At 36.7% G+C, this 8128-nt stretch overlaps 1 pseudogene; it reads right to left on the minus strand.

Annotated features, from left to right (window-relative positions):
- Positions 1-5209: 5209 nt before the first annotated feature.
- Positions 5210-7731, minus strand: LOC110109726 (annotated as a pseudogene).
- Positions 7732-8128: the final 397 nt, after the last annotated feature.

Genomic DNA, 8128 nt, shown 5'->3' on the forward strand with positions numbered 1-8128 from the left:
CTGCAGAGATTTGTTCCTCGACGCGATGGATCAAGTTGGCGTATGAATGGATGGTGTCTCGCATAAGGGTCGAATAGAAGGGGCCAGGACAAAGGCCTCCAAGGAAGACTCCTCTGAGTAATTCAGTGTCTACTCCTAGAATCTATCGAGCCTCGGTGGAAAACCCCTAAAAATACTCCTTCAACGATTCTCCCTCATTTTGGCGGATCCCAGAGAGGTGCGAAGAATCCTTAGCAATTCTTCGGTTATCCACAAACTGTATAATGAATAGTTAGCTAATTTGATGAATGAAGGGATCATTCTGGATGGAAGATAATAGAACCACGTTCGAGCCTGTCCTTTAAGGTTGGCAGGAAAGATCTGGCAGAGGAGCTCGTCCGATGCTCATTGAATATGCATGATGTAGAAGTCGATATGCTCATAGGTCGGTCGTCCCGTCGTAGGACTCAACGTTTGGTACTTTGAATCCGACCAGAATGGGTTGCAGAAGAATGGCTTCAGTTATAGGTGATGAATCCTGGAAGTTCCTCTATTGGAGAGCATGCCTCACATCTACTCGGGGGAACTCTTTTCGTACCAATCTTCTCAGTTCACGACACAAGACATTGTGAGGGAGTTTTGCAATATGTGGTTGGAGAGTGCCTTTTGGGAGATCCGAAAGAATGCGAGGCTGCCGAGTTGAGGGGGAAGGATGTGTTGAACTCGCTGTATCGGCAAGTTCATCTTCCTGTCGTGATTGAGGATGTCTCCTAGGTGGAGGAAGATGAATCTCTTCTTGAAGATGCTCGAATTGAACATCTTCAACCCTTAGTGGATCCCGAGGGAGAAGGACCTCCTCCAATGTTGGCTGTCGATCATCTCGCAAGAGTTGAAGGATCTCGTTTTTAGATTCTTCCATCTTCCGGATTCTTTCTTCTAAAGAAGGTCCCAAGGTCCCTTCTTCGGCAGCATTCTGCCCCCCAGGGTGAAAAGAGGCAGATGTTGGGCGTCTGTGATTCGCGGACTGATTTTTGGATTGGTGGGAGTTGGAGCGAGAAGCTCCAACGATGTGACTGCTACGTCTGTTAACCATCGCAGCGATACTTGAAGTTTATGGGATAGAAGTTTCCCACAGACGACGCCAAACTGTTGCTTGCTAGAATATACGCGGCAGTAGAGTTAGAAAATATTTTTCTTAGCGTTGCCCGAGTATTCAGCACACAAATAGAAAAGAGAAATGAACACCAGAGTTTTTATATGGAAACCCCAAAAAGGGAAAAAACCACGGGGCCTCGCCCAGTTGAAAAATTTCATTAGTGTTTTGCAATTTACAAATGGCTGATTCGTCCCACAAGTCAGGGCAATCAGATTACAATTTGTTTCTTCAAGCAAGTTAACAAAGTTCTGCAAATTCTCGGCGTTTCCTGAAAATTCGGCAGAGTTCAGGCGTCTTCAGGCGGCAGGAAGAGCTCCGGCGGTGGTCGAGGAGGAGCTTCTTCCTTCTCCTCCTTCTCTTCTTCTTATCTCTCTTCATTTGAGTCCCCTTTGTGTAGAATGAGGGCTCTATTTATAGTTTTTGTGGAGTGGCATTGCCCATAAATAGGCGTGAGATCATGGGCGAATTGGGAGTGGTTTGAATGAATGGCCGATATTGAATCCTACGATCGTGCACCGTTCGTTGGAAATTTGAGGGTCTTAATGATGTCGGAATTTGGCGATCTTGGGGTCGTTGGATTCTTCTCGTCTATCCGCTCAATTCGAGTATAAGCTCATTAAAATCGAAGATAGTTTTGTAACTCAAATTGCGGTTTAAACCTTCCAACAGTGCTTCGGGTCGTTGATTCGAACTCATTTGGGCTCAGATTGGGTTGAATTTGGTGTCGTTGGGTTAGTATTTCCGAGATGCTCAGTTTGACTGTAAGCTCGCTGAAATTGGAGTTCATATGCTCTCGAAATTAATTTTTGAAGTTTCCGAACTGATTTTGCCTCGAGATTCGTGCCTAATCAAGATAATTTTCTGAGAATACATTAGTGATGAAATTTATTTTGTGTATATCCTTTTCTGTGGAAGACTATATAATTAATTTGGGACTTGTGATGTGTGATGTAATGCCTGATTTACGAAAGTGGACTCTAGTTGTTGGGATGATTAATGTTATTTTTCAATTACTCTCATCCATAATTTAATTATTGCATCGATCATACATTAAGTTAAAATATAAAGTGCCTTATTACCATGATAGGGAAGTAAGGGAATATTTAGGTTAATTGAAATATAAAACTATCTTTCATAGTCATAGGATGATTAGGATTTTGGACTCTAGGGAGACATAATAATCTTAGTGGAGTGAAAGCACTACTTTAAAATATTATAAGCTCGATATAAATCTAAGAGTGTATATGATCTAATTCATAACATACTTTAGGAGAGTCAACATAGGCAGACATGTATTTCATCCCCGTCATATGTTAAGAACACTTTTATTTATTGAATTTTCATTTTCAACAATTATAGTAGGAACCATAGAAAACTTCTTCATAATTTGGGTTTGTAGGATAAGATTAGTGATTTGAGTAGACCGTGCTAGGCTAATTCTAGGATAGTTAAATTCCTCATTTGATCTATATCTTACTTTAACTTTATTACTTGTATGGTATGTACACTTGCATATAACCTAAACTTGGTTAATTCAAAATGAGTATATTTTTAATGCAGACTTAGTCTAAACTAAAGGTTGTCAAGTTTTTGGTGCCATTGCTGGGGAACTATGATCTTCTTTTTATTTACTCCATATTATTGAAAGAAAAACATATTCAATAGTGTTTTTATTATTTTATCATTTTATTTTGTTTTTATTATGGACCTATATTTATTTGTCTTGCTAAACTTCAGAGGTAGTTAAGTTAGTTTATATTTTCATTTGCTGCACAATGTATTTACATTTTTTTATGGTTGTGCATGAATTGTAGAGTCAGTAAAGGAAACCTTTTGTTTGATATAAAAATAAAGAGAACCCATAGAAAACATAGAAAAAAAACTTCAATTGTATAAATGTTCGAGCCCAATCAGGAGCCTTTCTCTCTTAAACCTTTTAGAGAGTAAGCCAATCTGATGGTAGAGGGTATCCACCAGAGTCTCCATAGGACAAACATCCATGGTAACAACTTTGAACTCAAACTCATGATCATCCATGTGGTCCAGAATTCAATGTTTAAGGAAACTTATGTTGAGCATGCCAACCTACATATAACCAGCTTCTTAGAGATCTTTGTTATATTAAAGTATAATAGAGCCTCTAATGACATTGTTAGACCTCATTTTTTTCTCTGGATAAGGTAAAAAAATTGGTTAAATTCCTTACCCTCAGAAAATTTCATCACTAGGAATGATCTCATCCACAAATCTAAGGTAATTACTTCCCTCCTTCAAACACTGCCAAGCTTAAGAATGACATATTGGGATAAGTGACACCAAATAACAAGCTCAAGAGAAGAAGACAAAACTTCTTCTTTATCATTTATGAATAAAAGGTCAATTATACTATTAAAAGAAGTAGGACTTCCTCAATAAATAATAGGTGGAAGAGGACTACTACCACTTTAATCCTGTTGTTTTTGAGAACAACATTTAGATATCTATTTAGAAGAAGATGAGGATACAAATACATCAAATGCTAAGGGATTGATAAAAGGGAGGGACCTTGATCCTAGATGGTTGACAAAACCATAGTGAAACTAGAAAAGGGGATATACACTTTAGAGGCATTCATAATAAAGATAAACAAGATGGAAATGGACAGAAGCTTCCAAGAAAGAGAGAAAAAGGACTAAGTAAAACCATTAAGAATCCTAGTTTCTAAAAATTAAGATTAGGTAAATGAATATAAATGCGTTGCATGGCCTAGATAGTTTATTCACTAAGGTTAATAGGCCTCACTAGGTCATCTCGATCAATTGGCTTGTTGAACCTTATTAGGTTTATGACATATAATCTTAATCCAATAAGACTAGAGTTAATTGGGTTGGTTTGACCTAACAATACTACCTTTATTTTATCTAAAGTTAATATTGAGTACATCTAAGTCTAATAAATATATTAAAATTAAATTTTACATCCTAATAATATATTAAACAAAATTTATACCATAATGTTTTCCTAGAGACTTCTTATACTAAGATTAACAAGCCTTAGGGCCAAATTAGAGGGTTGCTAGACTAGCAAGCTCACTTGTTAACCTAGGACTTAGTAGGTTTAGGATACTCGAGAATAGACTAAGTGCCACCATGTCCAATTTATTGTCAATAAAACTATCAAAAGCGTAGGATAAAATATATGAACATTGACTCTACTATAGGATAAAAAGAGATAAATAATAGTTAAGACAAAAAGTCTTCAATGTGATTCATGAGTTACCATCACCATGTCCAATAAAAACAAATCACCACTACCACTCCGTGTAAGCACCTTTCAAAATTCCTTTTTAACACACAAAAAATTGATTATAAAGGTGGCGAATGACATATATAATTCTTATGAGAACGTATTAAAATTAATATAATGAATATATTTGAAATTTATTCAAAAAATTTCTCATCTGATTGAGACTGGATGGCAAACCTTAAGGTTTAGCTTTACCAGGTTGATCAACCTGACTTGGTTGCCCAACTTCCTTACACATAGAACTTATCAAATGAGTAGCCCGCTAACTCACCACATTGGAAGTTACACAATAACAACTGTCTATTATGTTGTTGTGTACTCATTATCTTTAAAGTCAAATAAAAAACAACATCTCAAAAAAAATTTAATTCTCTTGTACTTTTCTCTTGTTCTAAATAATTCATTTTAAAATGCCCGTCAAGAAAAAGAGTTGATCCTTCCTGAAAAGTATTGATATTTTTTCTATTTTTTAGTAATTCTTTTCAAGTTGAATTTTTTTTAAGTACTAACGTAGGCTCAGACATCATATAGTTTCATCAAATTTGATCCAATTGTGAGATAATTGATAATGATGTCTTATATTAAGATCAATGATATGAGATATGGGCCACATGGCCCATAGAGGCTACCACAGGTTATCATTATTAAGTCATCACTGGTGGGTCCTTGTTGTTTTATTTTAATTAAGTGAGTTGGCTAGGCCAGATCAGGAGAAATAAGATCGTATTATAATGTAATTATGAAAAGATAAGATATATACCATATTTTGATAATTACAAAGCATATTCCTTTCACAGGTAGAATTGCACATCATTTATTATCACTGAAAATTGCATAAAATGCTAGAGATCACACTGCTTGTTTCCATTAAATAACAAAAGTTACAGAAAACAACATGAAATATATAAAATTCTATGTCGATGGTGCTTGAACTATAGGCTTTCCTTCCCATAAATTTTATTTTGGCCAACCTTCCCACAAAGTGAATACTGCTTATATTTTTTTTTTATGAGAAGAAAATACTGCTTATATTAGACGTTTAAGTTGTGGTGCTAAGGAAGATTTTACAAATAAAAAGATAAAATAGTAAAGTATCTAAGTAATTTGTATAGCTAAGGGAACCAAATAAAGCTTTTCTTTTCTCGGAGTAGTTATTCCGGCACTATCTTTCATGTCCATATCATCATAGGAAATGCCGGTCGGTAGTTTCCAATTGAAGCGATACACAAGATTTGCTAAAGCAAGTTCAACAATGGCAATTGCAAACTGTATTCCAGGACAAATTCTACGACCACCACCAAATGGAATATAGTGAAAATCATTACCTTTGTAGTCCACATCGTCACCTAAGAATCTATCTGGCTTAAACTCTTGTGGTTCTTTCCAATAAACTTCGTCTCTTCCAATGGCCCAAGCATTGATGAGGACCCTAGTCTTCTTCGAAATTTTATATTCTTGTATTTGACAATCTCTTAATGATTCTCGAGGGAGAAGTAATGGAACTGGTGGATGCAATCGAAGAACTTCCTTTATAACTGTTTTCATGTAGCTTAATTTGCCCAAGTGCTCCTCTCTGACTTTTTCCTCTCCATGAGCTATATTCCCCTCACTTCACTTTGCACCTTCTCCATTACTATTGGATTTCGAATGAGTTCAACCATGCACCAATCGAGAAGAGCAAGGGATGTGTCGGTTCCGGCAACAATCATATCCTTTTAAAGTACAAAGGGATGTCACTACGTTAGCTTGCCATAAGACGCAAGGATTAAAAAAATTAAGAATAACGAAAATATATCTGTTGTTTGTGAATCTTGAATTAATATAAGTGGAATTCACTTCTCTCAGTTTTACAGAACCGGCATGCAAGACTTGTGTTAATTTGCTAAATTTCTTAGAACTAAAAGTCGATAAAAAGGATGAAAAATATCCAATTACGAATTGTTATGCATAAAAAAGTTTTGGATATTTGGAAAGCTGCAAAAAACCTGCGAACTTTGTTTGATAACCAATTGTTATGCAGAAAAAACGCCCTGAATTTTTTAACAGCAGCTGTTGTTGTATTTAAAAAAAAGAGCTTGTTTAAAATAAATACCAATAAAAGTGCCTTAATTTGCTCATTTGTGAGAACAAACGGCAAGGTTGAATCTTTCTTCAACTGAAGCAGCACATCTATGAAATCAGTACTGCTCGTGGTCTCTTCTTCAGCCAATTGAGAAACATGTTCCTGAACAAACTCCCCAAGAAGTGCATCCCATTTCTCAGAATGCTTTCTAAGTTCCCTTTCTAATCCAAGGAGCACATCAAGCCGGAAAGCTGAAAAAACCTGCGAACTTTGTTTGATAACCAATTGTTATGCAGAAAAAATGCCCTGAATTTTTTAACAGCAGCTGTTGTTGTATTTAAAAAAAGAGCTTGTTTAAAATAAATACCAATAAAACTGCCTTAATTTGCTCATTTGTGAGAACAAACGGCAAGGTTGAATCTTTCTTCAACTGAAGCAGCACATCTATGAAATCAGTACTGCTCGTGGTCTCTTCTTCAGCCAATTGAGAAACATGTTCCTGAACAAACTCCCCAAGAAGTGCATCCCATTTCTCAGAATGCTTTCTAAGTTCCCTTTCTAATCCAAGGAGCACATCAAGCCACCTTAACCGGGGGAAGTAGTCCTCCAGGAAAATTTTACCAAATAAAACAAGGTTCATACGAATAAGTTCGCAGAGAAGCTTCCTTCTCTCTTCGCTCATCGATGATCCCAAAACAGATTTACATAAAACGTCGCATGTCAATGTATTCAGGATCTCAGACACGCACACAACACCATGGTTAGACGAAGCCATGCGACCAATTCTTTCGATCATCAGTGATACCTCCTGCATACGCACTAAACTGAAGGACTGTATCATTTTTATGCTGAGGAGGTTGGTAACACAGATCTTCCTGGTCTGTCTCCAATACTCTCCGTAAGGGGCTAAGGCCATATCATTGTTGTTGTAGACCAAAATCCTTCCTGCCTTAAGTGATGGCCGGCTTGCAAATACGAGATCATGAGTTCTCATGATCTCTCGAGCAGTAGCAGGTGATGAGACTACAAGAGTGGATATGCTGCCTAGTTTTAGAAGCATGAGGGGGTCCATGCTTCTTTGAAAGTTCGAAGAGCGATCGATGGGGTAAGGAGCTGATTTGGTGCAGATTACCTATAAGAGGAAGCCCAGGAGGTGAAGGAAGAAGTGATATCTTTTTTGAGATTGATTTCCGTTTATTTCTGCCTGCCAGCAAGACGAACATAGTAATCCGGAGAAGCGCTACAAGCAGCGTTGAACCCATTATGAGCATGTCTAGCATAAAGGGATGATAATATCAATTCAAGAGGAAGTTCAGAACAGTTTTATACCAGAAAAATATAATCTTAGATCTGGCTGAGGGGGCTCATTTCGGCCATGGAAAATCGATAACAATGAACTATCATATTTTTGTCCCGTGTTCCTTACGCAATGCATAGAATTTGACGGAAATTCACCCAATTAGTTTAAGATATAAGGAAACATACGACTGATTTTAGAAAAAAGCTTTCCAGTACAGTAGTTGTCCATGTGCTTATGGGGACTTTTTTTTTTTTTTTTTGAGAAATTTAGGCAAAGCCCCCTTTAATTTCATAATAAAAATTAATTAAAGTTAAGAAAATTAACAATTAGAACTCAATAATGAGGA

This window comes from Dendrobium catenatum, unplaced genomic scaffold (genome assembly GCF_001605985.2).
Source record: "Dendrobium catenatum unplaced genomic scaffold, ASM160598v2 fragScaff_scaffold_870, whole genome shotgun sequence".
In the NCBI taxonomy this organism is placed as follows: domain Eukaryota; kingdom Viridiplantae; phylum Streptophyta; class Magnoliopsida; order Asparagales; family Orchidaceae; genus Dendrobium; species Dendrobium catenatum.